At 45.1% G+C, this 27,398-nt stretch overlaps 1 protein-coding gene across 1 annotated transcript in view; it reads right to left on the bottom strand.

Moving 5' to 3' along the window:
• LOC145398801 (uncharacterized) overlaps positions 1–27,398 on the bottom strand; it is a 647,885-nt gene that overhangs the window by 500,815 nt on the left and 119,672 nt on the right. The window lies entirely within an intron of this gene.

Below are 27,398 nucleotides of genomic sequence, written 5' to 3'. Positions count from 1 at the left end.
TTTAGAAGTGAAAGCGGAAAGAAATGTGATCGTGTGAAGCATGTACGTGGTAGATTATTAACCCATGGGATGAAGTAAGGACCAGATGGAAGGAATATTTTGAAAGCCTGATGAATGGGAATAGAGATAGCAGAGCGGCTGTAAACATGATTGGTTTTGGGGGTGTGCAGAGATGGAATGCAATGCCGGAAGACATGACACTTGCACAGGAGAAGAGTGTTGTGAAGCGGCTGAAAAATGGGAAAGCAGCTGGGGTTGATGAGGTGTATGCAGAGATGCTTAAGTGTAGTGGAGAGAGTGGAATGAAGTGCTTCTTGGAGATATGTAAGAAGGCATGAATGAGTGAAACTGTGCCTGCAGGGTGGAGAAAGGCTTTGATTGCAGCACTGTACAAAAATAAAGGTGAGCAAAGTGAGTGCAAGAACTGTCGTGGCATAAGTTTATTGAGTGTGGTAGGGAAGGTATTTGGAAGAATTATTATAGAGAAAGTAAGAGAGATTTCAGAAGTCCTAGTGAGTGATGAACAGGGTGGCTTTAGGATGGCAGAGGATGTGTGGATCAAATATTTGCAGTGAGACAGATAGCAGAGGAGGCTTGTGAGAAAGACCATAAGGTGTTTAGGGCATTCATGGATCTGGAAAAAGTATACAACAAAGTGGACAGAGAAGGACTGTGGAAAGTTTTGCACATGTACGGTGTAGATGGTAAGCTGCTATTTTTTTTTTTTTTTTTTTTTTTTTTTAATGCGAGGAAGAAGGAACCAAAGGCCATGAGCCCGCAGTAACAGTTCCCTCCAAGAGAAAAACAAAATACAATATAGAGCCAAATTCAAGATCCGATCATTTTGAGATGCCTGGACACACTGCGTTTGAAAGACTGGAGATCATAGGCAGCAGGAAATACAGACAGAGGGAGACAGTTCCAGAGCTGACCTGTTGCATAAATGAAAGACTGGGAGTAACGGTTAACTCTTGCATTAGAGAGTTGGACAGAAAAAGGATGAGAGTTTGCTGCCAGACGGGTGCTACGCGCCCGTCGTAGAGGTGGAGGAATGCAAGCAGACAGTTCAGAGGAGCAGTGACCATTAAAGTAGCGATAGAAAAGAGATAAAGATGCAACAGTGCGGCGAAGAGACAGAGGTTGAAGGGAGTCAGTAAGAGGAGGAGAGTTAATGAGACGAAAAGCCTTTTCCTCCACCCTATTGAGAAGAGCTGTATGTGGGGAGCCTCCCTACACATGAGAGTTGTACTCCACACAGGGGCGGATAAAACCCCTGTATAGAGTCAACAATTGTGCAGGGGTGAAGAAAGTGCGGAGTCGGCTTAGCACACCCAATCTCTTGGAAGCAGATTTTACAAGAGATGTAATATGATCTTTCCAAGATAAGTTCCGAGTAAATGAAACCCCAAGCATGTTCAAGGATGATGCAGGATTAAGCTGAATATTATTAAACATTAGTGGGTATACCTGTGGAAGATTTTGTCGGGTTGATAGGTGTAAGAACTGAGTCTTAGATGCATTAAAGACAACCATATTATTTTTACCCCAGTCAGAGATACGAGCCAAATCAGACATTAGGTGTGCCACAGCCTCATCCCTTGCTTGTTGAAGTAACTGTTGAGATGGGTGTTGCGGGAACCGAATGGAAAGGTGAAGGGTGGAGTCGTCAGCGTATGAGTGGATAGGGTTAGATGTACAGCTTAGAAGATCATTGATGAATAAAAGGAAGAGAGTTGGTGATAGGACAGAGCCCTGAGGAACACCACTGCTGATAGATCTAGGAGAAGAACGATGGCCGTCTACAACAGCGGCTATAGAACGACCAGAAAGGAAGCTAGCGATGAAGGCACAGATAGAAGGATAGAAACCGTAGGAGGGTAGTTTGGAAATTAAAGATTTATGCCAGACTCGATCGAAAGCCTTTGAGATGTCAAGTGCAATGGCAAAGCTTTCGCCAAAGTCCCGAAAGGAAGATGACCAGGAGTCTGAAAGGTAGGTGAGAAGATCGCCAGTGGAGCGTCCCTGACGGAACCCATACTGACGATCGGAAAGAAGGTTGTGATAGGAAAGATGCCTTAAAATTTTTCTATTAAGAATTGACTCGAAAACTTTTGAAATACAGGACGTTAAAGCAATTGGACGATAGTTGGAGGGTTGGGAGTGGTCACCCTTCTTTGGGACTGGCTGAATGAGAGCAAACTTCCAGCAAGAAGGAAAGGTGCAAGTTGACAGACAAAGGCGAAAGAGTTTGCCTAGGCAGGGTGTAAGCACAGAAGCACAGTTCTTGAGAACAACAGGAGGGACCCCATCAGGCCCATATGCCTTGTTAGTACTGAGGCCAGTGATGGCAGAAAATACATCAACTGAAGAAATTTTAATGTCAGCCATGAGGAAGTCAGAGGGGGGAAGTGATGGAGGAACAGCACCAGAATCGTCTAAGGTAGAATTGGAGGAGAAAGTCTGTGCGAAGAGATCTGCTTTATCAGTAGAAGAAATAGCTACAGAACCATCAGAGTAGAAAAGAGGAGGGAAGGATGATGAGGTAAAGTTGTTAGAAAGATTTTTGGCAAGATGCCAGAAGGAGCGGGAAGAATTCGAGTCAAGATTGATTGATTGATTGAAAAAAATTACAATCTGGCGGCGCAACTGCCAGGGTCATATGCCGCCGGATGACAAAGTAGAAGACACGGCAAAATAAAAAGTGCCTATTCAAAATAAAGTTACTATCTGTTAGTAGGAATAAAACACTAAAAATAATAAAAGAATAATTTATAAAATAACAATTACTTATAAAAGTGGAAGGAGGCCCGCCTCCCAAAGAAAACTGAAAACATCAGTAAAATTGTTAGAGGCCTCACCAAGCATCGAGGACAAACAGTAGGCACCATCTGCTCCCCCATGCCTATGAAGGAACCTCTGACGCAGGCCCCCCAGACTCGGACACTCGACCAGCAAGTGACGGACAGTAAGGGGAACAAGGCAGTCATCACAGTATGGTTGAGTTTCACCACACATGAGGAACCCATGTGTAAGCCGAGAATGGCCAATGCGAAGCCTAGCAAGAGCAACCTCCAGTCGCCGAGACATAGAGGGAAGAACCCTTGGCACAACCACTCTCTGAAAGGTTTCTTTTAGTTTATTGTGAGAAACACCATCCCAGTGTCTCTGCCAACATGTACAAATTGCGTACCGCAAGTAAGGTGTTACATCAGAAACAGGAAGTGGGTAGTCAGCTGGGGGCTGTTGAGAAGACGCAGCTTTAGCTAAAGTATCTGCCCTCTCATTCCCCACCACACCAACATGTGCAGGAACCCAACAGAAGTCTACACGGCGGCCACGGCATCCAAGAAGAAAAAGCCACTCTAAAATTGATAAAACCAATGGATGGGATGCATTAAAAGACTCCAGTGCAGACAAAGCACTACGCGAGTCACTATAAATCACAAAAACAGATTGGGGGAGAGTAAAAATGATTTTAAGAGCATACAAAATTGCAGTCAGTTCTGCTGTATACACTGAAGTAATGTCAGGAAGGCTACCGCCCCTCATAAAGGAAGGGAAGACAACACCAAATCCTACTCCAGTATCAGTCTTAGACCCGTCAGTATAGATGGGGACAGAATCCTCATGAATGGAGGCATGTTCTAAAAAGAGAGAGAGGGACACCTGAGAGGGAAGTGAGCCCTTTTTTCCAACAACGGACCTACAGAATGTCACGCGAGGGAGTAGCCAAGAACCCACCCTTGGGATCCGATGTGGACAAATTGCCAGTCTTGGGACAAAGAGGGCTAGCATAACAGACTGGACCCTGTAACCAAATGGCTTTGGGAAATTAGGACGGGTCTCAAAAACAGAAGATCGGGAATCCTGGGAGACAATGGTACATGAAATTGAGTCTGGAATGCGGTGAAGACGATACCAACACCTCATCATTAGCAACTGACGTCGCAAGTCCAAGGGGAGTACACCAGCATCTACCAACAAACTTGGAATTGGGGATGATCTGAATGCCCCGGTTGCCAGACGTACACCAGCATGATGCACAGAATTTAACAACCGGAGGCGGGCATCTGTTGCAGAGGAGCAGACCTCACACCCATATTCAAGTTTAGGAACAATAAGAGATCTATACAAGAGGAGGAGGGTCTGACGGTCAGCACCCCAAGAGGTATGAGCTAAAACCCTCAAAAGACTCAAAGCTTTAAGACAAGCCACCTTAACAGAACAAATATAAGGAACCCAGGTTAATCTTCTATCAAACAGAAGACCCAAAAACCGTGTCTCTTCCACACAGGATATTCTCCTACCATAGAGATACAAGTCAGGGTCTGGGTGAAACCCTCGAAGACGACAAAAATGTATAGCCACTGTCTTTGCTGAAGAAAAATGGAAACCGCGTGTTTCTGCCCAGTCAGAAATTCTATTGAGAGCCAGCTGCAACTTCCTCTCTATCAGAGACATTCTAGACATGGTGAAGGAAATCGAGAGGTCATCGACATACAGTGATCCTCGTACACCATCAGGAAGTACACTGATGACGCTGTTAATGGCTACAGCAAACAGAGTAACACTAAGGATACTCCCCTGTGGTACTCCATCTTCTAGTGGTCGGGCATTAGAAAGCACTCCTCCCACTCGCACCCTTAAAATTTGGTTACATAAAAACTGTTGAATAAAAACAGGCAAGCGTCCACGAAGACCAAACTCATGAAGAGAGAGTAAAATACCATGACGCCAGGCAGTGTCATATGCCTTCTCCAGGTCAAAGAAGACCGTGACCTGGTGTTGGTTAGTGGAGAAAGCCTCACAGACAGAAGATTCCAAGGACAGCAGCGCATCAGAGGTAGATCGCATTGTTCGAAAACCAAACTGGGCAGGGGATAAGAAGTCACCTTTCTCCAAAAACCAAACAAGCCTGACATTGACCATCTTTTCCAGAACTTTACATATACATGATGTTAGAGAAATAGGCCGATAATTCGTTGCCTGTAGGTGGTCCTTATCTGGTTTGGGGATGGGGATAACCACAGCAACACCCCAACTAGCCGAAAACTCCCCAGAACACCAAATCTTATTAAACAGAGAAAGCAAAAACATAAGGGACTCATCAGATAGGTGACTTAAAAAGGCATAAGGAATATCATCATAACCAGGAGAAGAGTCATGGCACTGCGACAGAGCTGCCTGGAGTTCAGAAATTGAAAATGGAACATTGTAAGGCTCTCCCCCAGGAGAGGTAAAACTGAGATCACGAGACTCTAGGCGCCGATGGTGGCAAGCTGAAGGCGTATCCACATCCTTCTGTGACACACTGGCAAAATGATCAGCAAGCATCTCTGCAACAGCAAAAGGATCAGCCACAGTTCCACCTGCTGCAGATAAAACGGGAGGCGAGGGGGCAGTAAATTTCCCTGAAATTTTCCTTACCCGGTTCCACACCTGGGTGATGGAAGTCCTTGAATTGATGGAGGAAACATAACCCTTCCAGGATGATCGCCTGGCCTCCTTTAAAACCCGCCTCATATGAGCTCGTGCCCTCTGATACGCCACCAAATACTGAGGATCCCCACGGTGATGACGAAGTCGAGAGAAGGCGACTCGTTTAGCTCTCACTACGGAACTGCACTCAGAGTTCCACCAAGGAACCGGACATTTAGGAAACTGACCTTTAGTTCTTGGAATAGTTAAAAGGGCTGCTGAGTGCAACAAGTCAGTGAAATATGACACTGCCTCAGTAAGACAGTCAAACTCATTGACAGAAAAGGGAAGTGGAACTTAATTCCCTGAAACGTGGCCAGTCAGCCTTACCCAGAAGCCATCGAGGAAGACGTGGCTGAGGTCCACCTGCACTAGCAGTTCAAAGTAAGGGAAAATGGTCACTGCCATATAGGTCTGGCAACACATCCCAGGTAAAATCTAAAACTGCATCAGCTGAGCATAAAGATAAATCAATGACAGTAAAAGTTCCAGTTTGGCTATGGAAATAAGTAATTTTATCAGCATTGAAAATGCCCAGCTCCTCATCTTCCACTAAAGAGGCCAGCATGACACCCCGAGGGCTGGCCCCACTGTTTCCCCATAGTGGATGGTGTCCATTCATATCTCCTAATAACAAAAAGGGAGAAGGAAGGCCACGAATAAGGCTTTCCAGATCCGCCCTTTCAACAACAGCACTGGGAGGTAGATAAAGACTGCAAACTGTATACTGCCGATGTAAAAACATCCGGACGGCGACAGCCTGCAGGGGAGTAGAGATGTCCATATGACTGTATCGAATATCCTCGCGAAGGACGATAGCAGCACCTCCATGACGACCTTGACCCGGCACAGGATCTGAATAAAAGGCATGGTAGCCAGAAGGACCAGAAGGAACAGCATCACCTACCATGGTCTCCTGGATGCACATGCACAGAGGAGTAAATTGAGAAACAAGATGACAAAGTTCCTCATAGTTAGCACATAAACCCCGACAGTTCCACTGGATGATAGAACCCACAATGGAGGAAGGATGACTAAGTGTGGGACTGTACACCTGACAAGTGAGAGGGTTTGGATTGATGCTTATGAAGGCCCTTCGCAGGGGCCTGCCCAGCACCAGAAACCCGCACCCTCTGTCGAACATCTGTGGGCAAACGAGAGGACGAGGAAGGATGTTTTACCACACTCCTTCTTGGAGGTTGCTGTCAAGAGTTTTTATGATGGTAATGAAGCATGTGTAGGGTTAATGGGCATCTAAGTGAATGGTTCACGATCAGTGTGGGCATGTGACAAGGCTGTGTGATGTCCCCATGGTTGATCAATATATTATTGGATGAGGTGAAGAAAGAAGTAAAAACACGAGTAATGGAGAGAGGGATGGCGCTGGTAATGATTGGTCTATCTATCTATCTATTGCCAGATGCCATAATCCAGTACAGGGTGGCCATTTGACTTTGAGTTATTTGTTTTACAAGGAGGGGCACTAACCCTCCACCAACCCACTTGCTGACATGTAGCCTAGGGAGCACGTGTGATTTGGTTATATGGTTACCACCCAGCACTGTAAATGGTTTCTTGGCTTACAGGAAACCATTTGGCTTGTCACTCAATGTAAAGTCACCTATAAAGGAAAGAAAAACAATAAGAAGTGACAGGAAAGATGGGAGAAATAGGAAGAGAGGAGGGCAGGCACAGAAAAAGAATGATACAGGCTAGGGAAGTCTATCTATCTATCTATAGCCCTACGCCCTAATCCCGCAAAGGGTGGCCGCAGACAAAATGCCTCCAAGTCACTCTGTCACCCACCATTTGACTCCCCTCCCCCCAACTCACCCCCCCCTCCCTCATATACCTCTCAACTCCATCCCTCCACCTCATCCTCGGTCTACCCCTCCCTCTCCCTCCCTCCACCTCACCTACATACACCCTCTTAGTCAGTCTTTCATTCTCCATCCTCTCCACATGTCCAAACCACCTCAGTGTATTTCTCCTAATCTTTTCAACCACATCCACATCTACCCCACAACGTTCCTTCACTTCTTCATTCGTCAACCTGTCCCTCCACGTCACTCCACATGCTCCTCTCAAGTAACTCATTTCCACTGCTCTCACTCTTGACTTGTTCCCCTCTTGCAAGGTCCACGCCTAGGGAACTGATGGATGGAATATCTCAAATTTGTTGTATGCTGATGATGCAGTACTGCTTCCAAGTACCAAACAAGAACTTGGTAGGCTAGTGCTGAGTTTTGCTGAGGTCTGTGAGCATCGTGCCTCGAGAGGAAATGTAGCGGAGAGTAAAGTGATGGTTACTGAGAGAGAAGGTGACTCCCAGTGTGATGTAACAGTGAATGGAGAAAGACTGGAATTGGTGAGAGAGTTCAAATACCTGGGTACAGTGATAAAAAAGAGAGGAAAATGTGCAAAAGAAGTTGAAAGCAAAGTGTCACAATGATTAAAAGTAGCTGGTGCAATGAAGGCCTTGATGAGAAATAGAGGCTTGAGTGTTGCAGCTGCACAAGGCTTACATGAAGGAGCGTTAGTGCAAACTTTAACATATGGATGTGAGACTATGGCGTGGCATGAAAATGAAAAGTCAAGAGTAAGAGCAGTGGAGATGGGACTGCTGAGGAATGTATATGGAGTACAGAGGGTGGAGACGATATGAAATAATGTGATTCGTGAAAGATGTGGAGTAAGGAACCCAGTGGACACCAGAATTGAAGAGAGTGTACTGAGATCATATGGTCATGTCGAGAGAATGGATAACAGAGTGGTGAAAAGGGTATAACTGAGTGAATTTGAAGGAGGGAGGAGGCAAGGTAGGCCAAGGAGAAGGTGGAGAGATATGGTGGATAAGTGTGTGAGGAAGAGAGGTTTGGAATTCGATAAGGCTAGGAAACTGACAAGACATCGAGCTGGCTGAATGAATGATGTGAGAAGTGCATGATCAAAGATTTGGCACCCCTTTTTAATGTGGCAGTGTCCAGATTGACTGAATCAGATATGTTTATGTGAAGCTACAGAATGTGATGAATGTTTTTGGCATATTCGAGACAGCCAGAATTCCGGGGCCTTGAATGATGAATGGATGGATGCATGGCCCACTGAATTGGGCAAACTGGGGCTGTCTGGACATTGCTACTCCTCACCCTGCCCTAGGGTGGGAAAGGAGGTCCAGATGATGATGATGAATGATATATATATAAAATGTGTGTGTGTGTGTGTATTTACCTATTTGTATTTACCTATTTGTAGTATACAGGAATTGAGCAATGCTCGTGTTGTCCTGTCTCCATATCCACATTTATCTAGTTTACTTTTACACACATGAATGTTTTTCTCCTGCGCCACCTTTTTGTCTAAGTCGTTCCAAATACTTATGTATTTACCCAATATACCCAATTGAGATAAACACGAAATATGCAATGCTCGAGGGTTCCCATCGCTGTTTCTCAGTAAGTCAAATTTAGCTTTAAACTCGTTAAGTTTTTAGACTGGATGATCTCTTTTTCCAGGCTATTCCATAAATCTATACAGTACTTCTGTAAGGAAAGCTATATTTCTTGATATCCTTCAAGCAGCTTGACCTTTTCAATTTCATTTCGTGTCCTCTTGTTGCTCTATTATCCCATAAAAACAGATTTTCTCAGTCAATTTTATCTACTCCCACCATGGTCCTGAACACTGCAATCATGTCTCCCCTCTTTCTCCTTTCCTCTAAGGAAGGCAAATCCAGCTTTTCCAGCCTCTCTCTGTATGACAGATCTGCCAGACTGGGGACCATTTTGGTTGCTGTTCTTTGTATTCTCTCAATCTTGTTTATATCTTTCTTTCTTTGTGTGGGGACCATACTACCGCTGCATATTCTAACCTGGGGCAGATCATGGCCACTATCAATTTTTTCATCATCTCCTCATCCATATAATGAAATGCTACTCTTATGTTAGTCAGGAGTTTATAAGTCTCTCTAACTATCTTATTAATGTGCTTTTTAGGTGACAAACTGTCTTGGACCAGCACTCCTAAGTCTTTCTCTTCTCTCATTTTAGTGATTAATTCATTACCCAACAAATAATTCACTGATGACCTCCTGGTACTTTTACCCATTTCCAATATTTTATATTTCTTTACATTAAATTTCATTTCCCACTTACGGCTCCAATCATGTATCCTATCCAGATCCTCCTGCAGCATTTTACAATCCTCCTCAACCTCTATCTTCCTCAAGATCTTTACATCATCAGCAAACAGACTTGCATATCTGTTCACTCTATCTACCATATCATTTACATAAATCAGGAACATTACTGGCGCAAACACCGAGCCTTAGGGGACTCCACTTGTTACTTCCCTCCATCCAGACATCCTATCCTCTATTACTGTTCTCATTTGTCTGTCTCTCAAAAAGTCTCTCATCCATTCCAGGAGTTTCCCCTTCAGTCCTCCTATATATTCTAGTTTCCACATTAGTCTCTTCTGAGGTACCTTGTCAAGGCCTCCTCTAAGTCTAAGTACACACAATCCACCCAACCATCTCTCTCCTGTACCACGTCAATCGCTCTTGAGTAAAAGCTCAACAAGTTAGAAACACATGACCTTCCACTTCTGAATCCAAACTGACATTCAGCCAAAATATTCATCTCTTCTAGATATTTTATCCATCTGTCTTTCAGGATTCTCTCGCACAGTTTTGCGACCATGCTGGTTAGAGACAGTGGTCTATAATTCAGCGGTTCTTCCTTGTTTCCTCCCTTATAAATTGGTACCACATTTGCCCTCTTCCGTCCTTGTGGCACTTTCCCCTCTTCCAGAGAACACATGATTAAATTGTGAATTTTATCTGCCAGTTGTTCTCTGCATTCCTTCAGTACCCAATTAGAAATTCCATCAGGTCCTGGGGCTTTCCTTACATCTTGAGTTTCCAATAATTTGTACACTTCCTGTACCTCCACTTTTATATCTTTTATCACAGGTATACATGGCGAGTGATGAGAAGGGTGGGTGGTGAATTGAGTGAAAGGAAGGCAATGATTGATTATGTGTGTGTGGATGAAAGGATGCGAAGATGTATATTGGATGCAAGAGTTTATAGAGGTTGGGGGAGAGGACTTTCTGACCACTACTTGGTGGTGGCCAGAGTTAAAGTTCAAGTAAGATGGAGGAATAGAAGAAGGGAAAGACGAGAGGAAGGAGTAGTTGCAAGGAGAGTGGAAAGGTTACAAGAGGATGAGAAAAAGGCAGAGTATAAGAGAGAAGTGGAGGAACGTTTGGGCAAATATGAGTTGGAGCAGATGGGGGACGTGGAAGGTGTGTGTAGAATATTTACAGAAGAAATATGTGCAGCATGTGATGTGGTGTGTGGAAGGAAGAGAAGACGGAGGGGGGTGCAAGGAACAGCGTGGTGGACTGAGGAGGTGAAACGGGCTGTGGCACAAAAGAAGAAAGCATACAATGAATGGATGAGAAATAGGGGCGTGGAAGAAGTTGAGAGGCGGAAGAGAGAGTTATATGTAGAAAGAAAGAGAGAGGTGAAAAGATTAGTAAGAGAGAGTAAGAAGAGAGTGGATGAGGAATTTGGAAGGAATTTGAGTGTAAAGTGGAGGGACTGTAAGAAAATGTTCTGGAAAGAGGTGAAAAGAGTAAGACAGGGTGGAAGTGAAGTTAGCAGGGGAGTGAAAGATAAAAATGGTAGATTACTAGTGGAGAAGGGAGAAAAAGTGAGCAGATGGAGAGAACACTTTAAGGAATTGTTGAACATGGAGGATGGAAGTAATGCGAGTATAAGTGGCTGGGGAATGGCTGGAAGAAGGAGGGAGGTGAGAAGACAGGAAGAAATCAGTAGGACAGAAGTTGTGGAAGCAATGAAGAAAGTTAAATCAGGGAAAGCCCCAGGAATTGATGGAGTGTGTGGTGAAATGTTGAAGCATGGGGGAGAGATAGTAGTAGAATGGATGTGGAAGATGTGCAGATTGGCCTGGGAGGAAGGTAGAGTCCCGGAGGATTGGAAGTCAGGTATAATTATTCCCTTGTACAAAGGAAAAGGGGAAAAAGAAGTGTGTGGTAATCATAGGGGCATTTGTCTTCTTAGTATAATAGGAAAAGTATATGGTAGGATACTTATCGACAGAGTTAGAGAAAGAACAGAGAAATTAGTTGGAGAAGAACAGGGAGGCTTTAGGAAGGGAAGAGGTTGTGTAGATCAGATATTCATTCTCAGATCTTTAGTGGAAAAGTTTCTAGAGAAGGGAAAGAAGTTGTATGTGGCTTTCATGGATTTGGAGAAGGCATATGACAGGGTGGATAGACTAGGATTGTGGAAAGTGTTAAGAATATATGGAATAGATGGGAAGTTGTTGAATGCTGTGAAGAGTATGTACGATGGTGCGAAGGCTGCAGTGCGTGTGGATGGTGAACTAAGTGAATTTTTCTCTTTGAAAGTTGGGTTGAAACAGGGATGTGTCATGTCTCCATGGTTGTTCAATCTGTACATGGATGGGGTAATAAAAGAGGTACAAGGTAGGGTAGTGGATGTTGGAGTGGCCCTGGTGAGAGAGGAGTTTGGAAACTCCCTGTACTGTTGTTTGCAGATGATACCGTGTTGTTGAGTGAAGACGAAGGGGAGCTGCAAGGCTTGGTGGATGAGTTTGAGAGAGTGTGTAAGAAACGGAATCTAAAGGTGAATGTAGGGAAGAGTAAAGTGACGGTCTTTGAGAGAGGTGAAGTCAGTGAATGTACAGCGAGGTTGGATGGTGAGGAATTGGAAAATGTGAGTACGTTTAAGTACTTGGGTAGTGTGATGAGTAAGGATGGAGGTTTGGAGGGTGAAGTGCTTGAAAGGGTACAGCAGGGAAGAAAGGTTGCTGGTTCTTTGAAAGCAGTGATAAGAAACAGGGAAGTGAGCATGGAAGTGAAAAAGTTACTACATGACAGTATTGTGATACCAACTCTAACGTACGGAAGTGAAGCTTGGACGTTGTTGGAAGGACACAAGTCAAGAGTGAGAGCCATGGAAATGAGTTATTTAAGAGGAGCCTGTGGAGTCACATGGAGAGACAGGCTGACGAATGAGGATATAAAGGAGCGTTGTGGTGTTGATGTGGATGTGATAGGAAGCGTTATGAGGAACACACTGAGGTGGTTTGGCCATGTGGAGAGGATGGAGGGTCAAAGACTGACGAAGAGAGTGTGTGTGAGTGAGGTGGAGGGGGAAAGAGGGAGGGGGAGGCCGAGGATGAGATGGAGAGATGGGGTGGAGAGGTATATGAGAGAGGGGGGTGTGAGTTGGGAGCAGGGGAGTGAAATGGCGGGGGACAGGGCGACTTGGAGGCGATTTGTTTGTGGCCACCCCAAACGGGATTGAGGCGTCTGGCAATAGATAGATAGATAGAGACATTTCTAGTCACTCCCTCCCCTTCCACAAACTATTTTTCATTAGTGAAAACTGATTGGAAACATTTGTTCATTATTTCAGCTTGCATTGCTGCATCTTTATAGACCTCTCCTTCTACTTTTAATTTAGTGAGTCCTTCCCTTTGTTTCAATTTGCCATTAACAAATCTATAGAACAGTTTGGGTTCATCCTTGCATTTGTCTATTATACCTTTTTCAAAATTCCTTTCTTCTTCTCTACGTATTCTTGTGTAATCATTTCTAGTTCTTTTATATTCTTCCTTTGTTCTGGTGTTGCCCCTCTTTCTCCAGTTGTTCCACGCCTTATCTCTTTCTTTTTTTGCTATCATACACCTTCTATTAAACCACTCCTTTTCCCTGTTTTCTTTCCCTCTTACTCTTGGTACAAATTTTTCCACTCCCAAATTGTAGAGGTCTAGAAAGATATCCCACTTCCTTTGTATCTCTCTTGTTTCTCTGAATTTTCTCCAATCCGCATTTTCAAAAAAATTTCTCAGTCCTGTGAAATTAGCTTTCCCATAGTTGTATCTTCCCTGTCTATGAAGCTCGTCTCTTGGCTCGACGTTCCCTATTATCATCTGGAACTCAATGACCACATGATCACTTTTTCCTATAGGACAGAAATATTTCAATGATTCTATTACACTGGGTTCTTTGGTAAACAGTAAATCTAACCTTGCTGGTGTGTCCTCACCTCGGAACAGTGTCTCTTCTCTGACCCATTGCGTCATCACATTATTCATTATTATATTTAATAACATAGTGCCCCACGAGTCCTCGCTTCCTCCTGAGTCCCATTCCTCCCAGTTCACCTCTTTACAGTTAAAGGCACCCACCAAAATTATATTATTGCTTTTCTCAATTATTTTTTGTAAATAGCTAGCCATATCTGACAACATCTCATGGTATTCGTCATCATTCCATGCTCTCGTCTTGGGGGGAACATACACAACTGCCATATATCTCTTGACTTTCTCTCCAGTTTCTAATTTCATATATATCATTTCAGCCCTGCCTTCTCCCATTTCCATGGTATCTACATTTATGTTGTTCTTCACTGCTATCGTCACTCCTCCTCCCATTTTTTCTTTTCGGTCTCTTCTCCGCAGATTGTATTTACCATCTCCCAAATGAACATCAATATCCTCTTTTAATTTGGTCTCTACAAAGCACATGACATCAGGTTCAGATTCTCTCAAGAAATCATTAATTTCAAGCCTGGCTGATATTAAACCGTGTATATCACCTTTAAATTATTTTTCATGTTTTTTATACCCTCTTCTCTCCATCAGTACCACTTCCTCAATTTCTAATCTTTCACAGCTATCCCCCTTAGTTTCCTTTGCTTCTATTTCCTTATATACCACTTCCTTACTTTCATATCCAATACTCTCCAAAAAACAGTATTACATTCTTCCTCTGTCCTCTTATCATTTTTTTCCTTTGCTTGATGCTTCAATGATTTTAAAACTTCTCTTTCTTCTTCATTTAAATCTTTTCTTATAATAATATTTTCCATTACAGCCTCTGCTTAATTTCCAGGTCATTTTGAGTATATCATTTACTAAACTTTCTGATGTCAACTTGACTCTCATTGGTCTTGTTTCCCCATTCCTATAAGGCCCTATCCTCCTTACTTCCTCAATTTCTTTTACCCACTTGTCTCCTTCGGGGTCAATTTTGCTTAATATACCTCTCACCAGGTTCGTGTCTCTCTCGAGTCTCACAAATCTAACCTTTTCTTCCTCCTCCCTGTTTCCAAATATTACCACGCATCTGTTCCTTTCTACACTTTTTACAGTGTGTGTGTGTGTGTGTGTGTGTGTGTGTGTGTGAGACCGCTTGTGTTTGAAATATACTGTATGTTTCCTTTCAGATATGACTGATCAAATATTTATGAGAAGGCAAGGAGTGGCCAAGTCACCACAAACATCTGGGGGTGGTCGACTTTGCATGGGGTAGGTGATGTTACCCAGATGTATGGTCGCTTCACTGCCGACAAATATGGGAGTCTTCTTGAGGATTTCTTTCTCCCATCCCTTAGGCAAAGGGGTTTTCCATTTGCTCATGGTCCCATAATTTTTGTCTAGGTCCACTGTCCTGTCCATACGGCCCGGCAGTGGTTCCTCTCGCAGGAGAGCTTGCAGTTGCTTGACCTCCTAAGGGTTGTGATATGAAACCCACAGAGAATCTATGCGGTTCTATCGTTAATACATGGGAGCCTGCTGAGGAGAGGACACCAGCCGAGTCGATGACTCATGTAAAAGCCCAGTGGGAACTAGTCCAGGCCAGACCACAAGTAGTAAGGAACCACAGAACCTGAATGCCGTCCCAATTGTAGGCGATAATCAAGAAAGAGGGTGGCTAGACTCGGTTCTTAGGTAAGATGCCATCATATGTGATGATAATTTTTTAAAATATATTTTTTTATATAATTCTTTTAGGCCATTGCTGCCTAAGTATGCAAATATTTTCTCGCTATATGGTGTTTAAATGTGCATCCTGTGCTATTCAAATGAAATATTAAATAGTTCATGTCTATTCACCTTAACAGACGCTTTAAGGGGAAGTAGGATTCACTTCATAACATTACATTTTGAAAATTGCACCGTGGATATGAGAAGGCAGACAAGCATGCAGGAGAGCCAAGAATAATACGAATGGAAGGAAGAGGAAGGAGATGGAAGGGTGAGAAACCTCTGCTGTAAAATGTTGAAATATATCATTTTTTTACAAAGACATTGCAGCAACCAAGGAATCAGTGGTGATATTTCTAGCTGGAGAGATGATGTGACCTTTGCATACTTATTGGTACTGTGTAAGAAAATAAATATTATGTTATACAGGTGTCTTTCATCCTGAATTAATCAATACCTCATTAATAAAACAGGAAGATACTGATTTCCTGGTTCATATATCCTGCTATTTATAACAATAACCTGCATGTCACAGGCTAAGCCTTACTCTAATATTTCCATCTTATGTATTTCTCTTTATAGTAGTGACAATAATAATGAGTTTAGTGGTTTAAGTACTGTGTTACATGGTCGAGAGAGAGAGAGAGAGAGAGAGAGAGAGAGAGAGAGAGAGAGAGAGAGAGAGAGAGACAGACAGACAGACAGACAGAGAGAATGAATGACTAATGAAGAAATAGCACCAAGACAAAACATGGCTACATGACACTAAGTGTTTCAGTAACACAGAAAGTAGGCCAGCATGCTCTCCAGTACAAGTTTCTCTAACTGTCAACACCAATCTACATGCACAGTACGCACTACACTTCCTTTTCAAAATTACAAAAAAAAATGGCACACAATAACCAGGCCTCGGAGTCCCCGGGGTGGGGGGGGGACCATAAATGCCCCTATCTGCCCCTTTCCTGGTGACAACTCTGCAAGATGCCCGGAACCACTGTCTGACTAACTTCTTCATTTCTGCAACATTCGCTGCCTTTCCTCTAACTTTCTCTCTGTCGAACACCACCTCTCCTCCTCTAAACCTCATCTTAATTTCCTGACAGGCAGCTGTCTGCAGCAACTGACAGCAAAGCCTTTTCTGTTTCCTCCTACTTTCTCTACACTCATTTCAAAGCCAAAGGTGGATATTGTGTATATGTATGCAACGACTTATCTTGCTATCATGTTCCTGAACTTGATTCTTCTGAATTCTCTACTCTGTGGCTTTGGCTTTCCTGTCATTGTCTGACTAAATATATCTGCACTGTTTACTTATCTCCTATTTCTACTGTCTATCTATCTATCTATAGCCCGACGCCCTAATCCCGCAAAGGGTGGCCGCAGACAAAACGCCTCCAAGTCACTCTGTCACCCACCATTTGACTCCCCTCCCCCCAACTCACCCCCCCCTCCCTCATATTCCTCTCAACGCCATCCCTCCACCTCATCCTCGGTCTACCTCTCCCTCTCCCTCCCTCCACCTCACCTACATACACCCTCTTAGTCAGTCTTTCATTCTCCATTCTCTCCACATGTCCAAACCACCTCAGTGTATTTCTCCTAATCTTTTCAACCACATCCACATCTACCCCACAACGTTCCTTCACTTCTTCATTCGTCAACCTGTCCCTCCACGTCACTCCACATGCTCCTCTCAAGTAACTCATTTCTACTGACTACGAAAAATTCTTCGACTATCTAACTCCTACAATGGAACACATTCTATCCATTTCTCCTTTCTCTGAAACCTCTTTTCTACGAGATTTCAATGTTCACCACCACCTTTGGCTTTTCTCTCCTTTCACTGATCCACCTGGTGAACAAGCCTACATCTTTTCTATCCTTAATGACCTGCAGCAGCTTGTACAGCACCCTACCCGACTGCCTTGGAGAGAGCTCAAACATACCTGACCTCTTCCTTACAACTAATCCTTCTGCTTATGCTGTTAATCTTTTCTCTCCAATGGGCACCTCCGATCACAACCTTATTACCTTGACCTGTCCTATCGCTCTGGTGCAGCCTGTGACCCCCCAAAGAAATGTCGACTGTGGCACTTTGGAGCTGCGGATTGGGAGGCCAGGCAGTACTTAATTGAATTTCCCTAGAATGATTATTGCTTCCATGGCCAGAAGCCATCTGAGTGTGCTTTGCGCATTATGGAGGCTACTCTCGCGGGCATGTAAGCATACATTCCCTTCTCATACCCTTTGACTAATGTAAGAAAGCCTTGGCTTAATCACACTTATTCTAATGTTATCTGCAACAAGGAGAGGGCCTATAAAAGGTACCAGAGCCAACCCACCCTAAATCACATCTTGTTTATGTTTCTGCCTGGAATCATGCTAAGTCTGTTCTTCACTCTGCCAAAAATACAGTAATCCCCGTACTATCCGGACGCCCACTTTCCAGACACACCGCGTACCAGACATTTTGGTTCCGGGATTCAAAAAAAAAAAAAAAAAAAAAAAAGACTTTTTTCCCCTGAAATTTGAAGTCAACGTGTGCAGCGCGGACCAGCTGTGTTTTGGTGCGTAGTTCCACCGCCATCTGCTAGAGCGCCCCTGCATCCTCCCCACTAGCCGCCTGTCTCTTGTTGTAAGTGCACGCTCCGCATCATGGCTGCCCATGTGATCGCTTTTGTGGTGGTGCTCTACCTGCTGCAGGCTCTTCTGCTGCTCTCCTGCCTCTTGTTAGTGTGTGTGATGATGGCCCCACCGGCTGAGAAGAGGAAGAGAGTGGTTCTGACTCTGGAGAAGAAGAGGGAGATATTGGAAAAGGTGGACCTCATGCATCCTACGTGAATTCAACCTGGCCTGATCTACTTTGTTTGATATCAAGAGATCCCGCAACAGACTCATGCAGTACACGGCTGACTTCTCGTCGAAGAACAAACACAACGTGGAGAGGAAGATGATGTTTACTCCCCAGTATGCCGAAGTCGACTACTCCACTTTGATTTGGTGTCGACAGCAACGTGCTGCTTGTGTGCTGGTGCGTGGCACAGAGCTGAAGGCTGCTGCTGAGAAGTTCGCAAGGCTTCACGACGACCCAGACTTCAAGGCATCCAAGGGTTGGCTCTTCGCGTTCAAGTTACGATATGGCCTTACCAACCGTAAGTCTCATGGTGAAGCTTTGGACCCCAATGAGGATGGAGTAGAGGAGTTTCAGCACAAGGTGAAGGGCCTGATCGACAGGGAGGGCCTCACTCTCGGTCAAGTCTACAACGCTGATGAAACAGGTTTATTCTATCGCTCTCTGCCAACGAACACTCTAGCCGAGGACACGGAGAGGCGCGTACCTGGCCGCAAGCTCTCCAAGCAACGGATATCTGCTTTGTGTTGTGCCAATGCTAACAGCATGCACCGGCTTAAGCCCAATATTGTTGGCCGTGCAAAGCAGCCTTGGTGACTTCGTGGGGTGATGGATGTCCTTCCTGTCGTTTGGTACCATTCTTTGAAGGCATGGTTCACTGCCCAGATCTTCAAAGACTGGTTCCACTGCCATTTAGTCAAGGAGGTCGTCAATAACCAGACGAAGACACTGGGAATCCTGTGTGACCAGGTAAAGGCCCTCTTTCTCCTTGATAATGCACCTGCCCACCTGTGCGACAAGGACTTGGTGGCTGAGAATGGGTGCATTAGGTGCATGTTTATGTCACTTAATACGACTGCTCACATCCAACCAATGGACCAAGGAGTGATCGTGGCAACGAAGAGGCTGTACCGAAGGAAGTTCCTGGACGAGTTGATGGTTGTTCTCGAGGACGAGCACAGGGAGGGACGGGACACGCAAGGCCAGCGGACTTTGGAAAACCTTCGCTGCTACAACATCAAGTCTGCAATCTACAACTGGGCCAGTGCATGGACGGAAGTCCCTGTCAAGACTCTATAAAATGGTTGGTCTCGTCTGCTTCTCGAAACGGAAGTAGAGCATGATTTCCTAGGTTTTGACGTGGATGACTTCCATGCACGTCTACGTGCGCACGGTGACGATGGTGATATGGACAAAGTGCGTGAGTGGTTGGATGACAACGAGGGCGATCCTGGGCATCAGACCATGTCTGATATCAAGATCGCATCATCAGTTGCAGGTGTCAGTACCCAGCTTGTAGAGGTGTATGATATGTAGGAGGGCTGATGGGCCTTGATAGCAGGCTGTGAAGCCTATGCCCAGAGTCGGACACATTAAAAAAAAAAAAAAAAAAAAAAAAAAAAAAAAAAAGCTTGAAGATTCTGACGATGATGGCGACGATGATGTGGATTCCTCTCAGCGTGACACTACTCCAGCCATCCCCAAGCTAAGCACACCCCGGGAACACGTAGAGTTCGTTCTCGACTATCTGGAACACCCGGACTGCGACAGGGAGATGGACTTGTGGAAGAAGTGCGCGCTTTCAGGCAGCGCATCATTAATTGCCAAAATCATCGTTCCTTGCATCAATCAACCATTGACTGCTTTTTCAGACCCGTGACCCCCACTGTGCCCAGCCCTGGCTCCACACCATTGCCTCCCCAAGACAGGCCCTCATCCTCCAAGCCACAGTCCAGCACATCAGGCACGGTGGAGTTACCGCTGGACATGAGTTTGCACCTCTCTTCAGAGTCGTCTGCAGTGGGTAGTCCATCACCACATCCCAGCGACGCACCCCCTAGGCCACCTGCATCAGCTACTCTCAGACTTTGACAGTGAATAAACAGCAAGAACTCGCCACTAGACCACACGGGAATTTACAGTGTTGTGCAGTGAAAAAAAACAGTTCATAGTGTTAAGAAATTAGATTTCTGAGTGCAAAGACTTAAGTGCACTGATTTTATTAACGTTCAATGAAGCGCAAATTAGACTAGAGCGTGTAGTGTTAAGAAAATGGATTTATGAGTGCAAAGACTTAAGTGCAGAGTGCAACACTTATTTCATTAAGATGCAATGGAGCGCAAGTAAGACTAGAGTGCGCAGTGTTAAGAGAATGGAATTCTGAGTGCAAATGACTAAGTTCAGTGCAAGACTTCATGTACAGTGTACTGCAGGTGCTTCAGGTACTCCTTTTTACTGTCAGAGTCTGAGAGGAAGCGGGTTATTCATCGAGATGGCTAGGGACTTGTTGTATGTACCCAGAATGTTTCATATTGTACTGTATTTTCCATACTTACCTCTAAAACCCCCTGGGGGTAGGGGGGTTTCAAGAATACTCCCCCAGTATCCCTGCTTGTCGTACGAGGCGACTAAAAGGGTTGGTGGTGGGTTAGTGCCCCACCCCGTAAAAAGAACTAACTAAAAAAGCAAATAAAGCGCCTCGGACCCGGACGGACCATACGTTGACGACTAAGGAACGGACAAAGGACATTCTGAGAGTAGGAACGTGGAATGTGAGAGGAGTGAATGATGAAGTGAAAGAGAGAGAGATTGTCCAGGTGCTTGAGGATGCAAAAGTGGATATATGTGGATTGACTGAAACTAAATGGAAAGGTGAAAGGATGAGAGAATGGGAATACGGTGTAGGTATATGTGCGGGAGTCAGTGAGAATGAGAGGGCAAGAGAGGGAGTATGTCTGATGATAAGCAAGAAGTGGAAGGAGAATATAAGAGAGTATGGAACAGTGGGTGCAAGGATTGTATGGGTGAGGATGAAAGTAGGTATACAAGCATGGGCGATTGTATGTGTATATGCTCCAACAGAGGATCGAGTGGCAAGAGTGAAAGATGAGTTTTGGGCGAGAGTAGAAGCATGTATGGACAAGTTTGAGAGGAGCGAGAGAGTGCTGTTGATTGGAGACATGAATGGCAAAGTCGGGAATGTACGAGTGGATGGAGTGGTTGGTCAGTGGGGTGTGCCAGCGGAAGTAGATGGGAATGGTAGTGCTTTGGTGGACATCTGTGCTGGTAAGGGGTTGGCAATAGCCAACACCTACTTTCGTCATAAGATGATCCACCGGTATACATGGAGAGTAATGAGGAGGATGGATGGTGAACTTGTTGAACGAAAGGCAATGATAGACTACGTGTGTGTGGATGAGCGAATGAGAAGACAAGTGTTGGATGCAAGGGTGTGGAGAGGGTGGGGGAATGGAGTCTCGGACCATCACTTAGTGATGGCCAAGGTAGAGCTGCAAAGAAAGTGGTTGAGGAGGCGAAGGGGAAGACAGGAGGAAGCAGCTCCTGTGAGAAGAGTGGAGAAATTGCAAGATAGTGAGAAGAGGACAGAGTATAAGAGCATAGTGGAAGAAAGATTGGGAAGGTATGAGCTAGAGCAGATGGAAGGGGTGGAAGACGTATGTAAGATATTCACGGAAGAGATAAGAACAGCGTGTGAGGCGGTTTGTGGAGTGAGGAGGAGATGCAAGGGTGTGCAAGGGACAGCATGGTGGAATGATGAGGTGAAACGAGCTGTGGAACAAAAGAAGAAGGCATATGGTGAATGGTTGGCGAGTAGAGGTAGGGGAGAAGATGAGAGAGAGAAGAGAGAGGTATATGTGAGCAGGAGAAGGGAGGTTAAGAGACTGGTGAAGGAGAGTAAGAAGAAAGTGGATGAAGAGTTTGGGAGGAATCTGAGTGTGAAATGGAGGGAGAGTAAGAAATTGTTTTGGAAGGAGGTAAAGAAAGTAAGGCAGTGTGAAAGGGAAAATAGTAGGGGAGTGAAAGATAGGAATAATAGATTGTTGGTGGAGAAGAGAGAGAAATTGAGGAGATGGAAGGAGCACTTTGAGGATTTGTTGAATGTAGAGAGTGAGAGCAGTGTGAGTATAAGTGGTTGGGGAATGGCTGGGAGAAGAAGAGATGAGAGGAGGGAGGAAGAGATCAGTAGGTCGGAAGTAGTGGAAGCGATGAAGAAGATTAAGCTGGGAAAGGCCCCAGGAATTGATGGAGTGTGTGGTGAAATGCTTAGGTATGGGGGTGAGATTGTTGTGGAGTGGATATGGAAGTTGTGTAGATTGGCTTGGGAAGAGGGAAGGGTTCCAGAGGACTGGAAATCAGGTATAATTGTTCCTCTGTACAAAGGAAAAGGGGAGAGAGAAGTATGTGGTAACCATAGGGATATTTGCCTTCTTAGTGTGACTGGTAAAATATATGGTAGAATACTCATTGATAGGGTTAGGCATATGACACAGGAGCTAGTTGGAGAAGAACAAGGGGGATTTAGGAAGGGAAAAGGGTGTGTAGATCAGATATTTGTTCTAAGATGTTTAGTGGAGAAGTATCTAGAGAAGGGAAGGAAAGTGTACGCTGCCTTCATGGACTTGGAGAAAGCTTATGACAGAATAGATAGGAAAGGTATGTGGAAGGTATTAAGAATATATGGAGTGGAGGGGAAATTGTTGAGTGCTGTGAAGAGTATGTACGAGGGAGCTAGGGCTACGGTGCGAGTGGATGGTGAGCTGAGTGAGTTCTTTGATCTCAATGTGGGACTGAAACAGGGGTGTGTAATGTCTCCTTGGCTGTTTAATATATATATGGATGGGGTCGTAAAGGAGGTACAAGGTAGGGCAGTGGATGTGGGGGTGGCCTTAATGAATGAGGGTGAGATTTGGAAGCTTCCGGTGTTGCTGTTTGCTGATGATACAGTATTGTTGAGTGAAGATGAATGGGAGTTGCAAGGTTTGGTGAATGAATTTGGGACAGTGTGTAGGAGGAGGAAGCTGAAAGTTAATGTAAACAAAAGTAAAGTTATGGTGTTTGAGAGGAATGAAGTCACAGAGTGTGCAGTGAGGTTGGATGGTGAGGATATGGAGAATGTGAGTGCATTCAAGTACTTGGGTAGTGTGATGAGTAAGGATGGAACTTTGGGGGATGAAGTACGTGAAAGGGTACAGCAGGGAAGGAAGGTTGTTGGCACACTGAAAGCAGTGATGAGAAATAGGGAGGTGAGTATGGAAGTTAAGAAGTCACTGCATGATGGTATTGTGATCCCTACCCTGACGTATGGAAGCGAGGCGTGGACCTTGCAAGAGGGGAACAAGTCAAGAGTGAGAGCAGTGGAAATGAGTTACTTGAGAGGAGCATGTGGAGTGACATGGAGGGACAGGTTGACGAATGAAGAAGTGAAGGAACGTTGTGGGGTAGATGTGGATGTGGTTGAAAAGATTAGGAGAAATACACTGAGGTGGTTTGGACATGTGGAGAGGATGGAGAATGAAAGACTGACTAAGAGGGTGTATGTAGGTGAGGTGGAGGGAGGGAGAGGGAGGGGTAGACCGAGGATGAGGTGGAGGGATGGAGTTGAGAGGTATATGAGGGAGGGGGGGGTGAGTTGGGGGGAGGGGAGTCAAATGGTGGGTGACAGAGTGACTTGGAGGCGTTTTGTCTGCGGCCACCCTTTGCGGGATTAGGGCGTCGGGCTATAGATAGATAGATAGATAGATAGACCTCTAAAACCTCATTTCACTCTTTTATGTCCCTTCTTGGTATGAATAGGGTCTTAGGTGCTATGCATGTGCAGTAGGGAGGTGTTTTTCTAAGTTAGGCTAGGTTAGGGCCCATAAATACCAGTCCAGGAGCCAGGGACTTGTTGTAAGTACCCAGAATGTTTAATATTGTATAAACTCACCTCTATAACCTAACTCTCTGTTTTTTTTGCATTTATTACAGTCTTTTATGTCCCTTATTGGTGTGAATTGGGTCTTAAATAGGTGCTATGCATATCCAGTAGGGAGCTGTATAGGTGTTTTTCTGAGTCAGGGTAGGTTAGGGCCCATAAGTACAGGTCCAGGAGGCTGGGGCCCGCTTTCCGGACAGGACCACTTTCCGGACATGCTTTTGGCTCTACTGCATCGGATAGTAGAAGGATTACTGTAATTTCATCCATACTAAATGCTCTCAGCTCTCCAGCTCGAATTCTTCCTGTTCCTTCTGGCAACGTGACAAAAACCTTTCTAACAACTTTACCTCATCATCCTTCCCTCCTCTTTTCTACTCTGATCGCTCTGTAGCTATTTCTTCTATTGATGAAGCAAATCTCTTCATTCAGACTTTCTCCTCCAATTCCACCTTAGACGATTCCGGTGCTGTCACTCCATCACTTCCCCCCTCAAACTTCCTTATGGCTGACATTAAAATTTCTTGAGCTGATGTATTTTCTGCCATCACTGGCCTCAATACTAACAAGAAATATGGGCCTGATGGAGTCCCTCCTGTTGTCCTCATGAACTATGCTTCTGTGCTTACACCCTGCCTAGGTAAACTCTTTCACCATTGACTTTCAACTTGTATCTTTCCCTCTTGCTGGAAGTTTGCTCTCATTCAGCCAGTCCCAAAGAAGGGTGACCATTCCCAACCCTCTAACTATCGTCCAACTACTTTAACAGAGTTTTTGAGTCTATTCTTGACAGAAAAATTTTAAAGTATCTTTTCTATCACAACCTTCTTTCTGATCATCAGTATGGGTTCCCTCAGGAATGCTCCACTGGCAATCTTCTCACCTACCTTTCAGATTCCTGGTCACCCTCCTTTCGGGACTTTGGCGAGAGCTTTGCCATTGCACTTGACATCTAAATGGCTTTCGATTGAGTCTGGCATAAATCTTTAACCCTTAAAAGACGGGGGTCTGCATATGCTGTCTGAGGGTACAAGGGGCAAAAAGATGGGTGTCAACATATGAGGTCATGCCCCCCTCACCCCCCACACCCACCCTACCCATCCCATCCCCCTACCACCACACCCACACACTATCCCCCACCCTCCTCATCCCCGCCCAAACCCCGCCTCCCCTGCCACTCCCCCACTGCCCCAAAACTCCCACAGCCCCCCCAAGTCCCTCTACAGCCCCCAACCCTCCCCACTGCTCATTACCAGCCCTAACTCCCACCCTCCCACCACCCCCACCCTCCCACCCTCAGCCCCTCACTAACAACGCCCCATGTTCCCCACCATCCTGCCAACCACCCTCCACTCCCCCAGAACCCCCATCACCACCCCCACCCCTTATCCCCCACCCCTTCCCACTACCCCCAACCCCCTACCTCCTACCTCCCCCACCCACCACCTCCAAACCCCCCCCACCCCCATAACCACCCCATTTCTCCAAACCCTACCACCACCCCCACTCCTCTACCCACCACCCACCCTCACTCCTCTACCCACCACCCACCCCCCTCCCCACCCCCCAATTCCTACCCCCACACCTACATCCCACCTTCCCCACCCCCCCGGCCCACCCCCCTACACCACCCCATAACTCCCCCACCACCACCCCCAACAAACCCTTCACCATATAGTACCCCCTGATCATGCCCGTCCTGAATGTATGTCAAAACATTACAATGAACGTCTTTTAAGGGTTAATTTCCAAACAGCCCTCTTATGGTTTCTATCCTTCTATCTGTGCCTTCATCTATAGCTTCCTTTCTGGTCATTCTATAGCAACTGTTGTAGACGGCCATCGTTCTTCTCTGAAATCTATTAACAGTGGTGTTCCTCAGGGCTCTGTCCTATCACCAACTCTCTTCCTTTTATTCATCAATGACCAAAGCTGTACATCCAACCCTATCCACTCGTACGCCGATGATTCCACCCTTCACCTTTCCATTCAGTTCTCGCAATGTACATCTCAGCAGTTACTCCAACAAGCCATGAGGCTATGGCACACCTAATGTCTGACTTGGCTCGTATCTCTGACCGGGGTAAAAATAATCTTGTTTCTTTTAATGCATCAAAAACTCAGTTTTTACACCTATCGACCCAACACAATCTTCCACAGGAGTACCCACTTTTGTTTAATAATATCCAGCTCAATCCTGTATCATCCTTGAACATGCTTGGGGTTTCATTCACACAGGACTTATCTTGGAAACATCACACTACATCTCTTGTAAAATCTGCTTCCAAGAGATTGGGTGTGCTAAGTCAACTCTTTACCTTCTTTACCCCTGTACAGTTGTGTTGACTTTATACACAGGCGTTATTCGCTCCTGTGTGGAGTACAACTCTCATGTGCAGGGAGGCTCCCCACATACAGCACTTCTCAACTGGGTGGAATCAAAGGCTTTTCGTCTCATTAACTCACCTCCTCTTACTGGCTCCCTTCAACCTCTGTCTCTTCGTCGCACTGTTGCATCTTTATCTCTTTTCTATCGCTACTTCAGTGGTCTCTGTTCCTCTGAACTGTATGCTTGCATCCCTCCACCTTTACGACAGGTGCTACACACCCGTCTAGCAACAAACTCTCATCCATTTTCTGTCCAACTCTCTAATGCAAGAGTTAACCATTACTCCCAGTCCTTCATTTATGCAACAGGTCAACTCTGGAACTGTCATCCTCTGCCTGTATTTCCTACTTCCTACGATCTCCAGTATTTTAAATGCTGTGTGTCCAGGCATCTCAAAATGAACAGATCTTGAATTTGGCTCTCTTTTGTATTGTTTTTATTTTTTATCTTGGAAGGAACGGTTTCTGGGCTCCTGGCCTTTGGTTCCTTCTTTCTTGCATTAACCCCTTAACCACGGGGCGTCACTTTCGTGATGCTTGGGAGCAATGGATCATACCACGGGGCGTCACTTTTGTGATTCTGTGTTATTTTGAATTCACCCGGGCTTTCAAGTGGTGGCTTGTATCATCTATCAGTACTGCCAATGTCCAACACTTGTCAGCACTCCTAATCTCATCTGTACTCCCATCCATTATTGACAATTTAGCCATTTCTCCCCGTTCTTGACTCCCCTCCCTACCCCCCCTCCATTACCCTATCCTCTCGCCTGCCCGGCCGTGCTACGCTAAGTAAATCTTCCCTGGAATTTTTCACTGATTTCATCCATTGAAATAAGCCCTATGCCCTATTCTTATACCAAATAATATACCTGTATACAAGAAAGAAATAAGGTAAGTGAGAGTGCCATACACCTAGAATTGGCTAATTATCACCTGACAACACCTCACGTGCACTCGTTCGCTAATTTTCGCTGTTTATTTCCCCTTGAAATATGCTGTATAATCTATTTTCGTAATAAAAATATATATAAGAAAGGAAGGGAGAAGCCTAAGTGATATTTACATTCACCTGGAACTACCTAATTATTGCAGGCCACCACACTGTATTCTACGCTAAGTAAATCTTCCCTGGAATTTT

The sequence above is a fragment of the Coenobita brevimanus genome, chromosome 5 (genome assembly GCF_032717465.1).
Source record: "Coenobita brevimanus isolate Jiangsu-jjx chromosome 5, ASM3271746v2, whole genome shotgun sequence".
Taxonomy (NCBI): domain Eukaryota; kingdom Metazoa; phylum Arthropoda; class Malacostraca; order Decapoda; family Coenobitidae; genus Coenobita; species Coenobita brevimanus.
The sequence above is the reverse complement of the archived record's forward strand: the minus strand, read 5'-3'. Positions and strand labels throughout refer to the sequence as shown.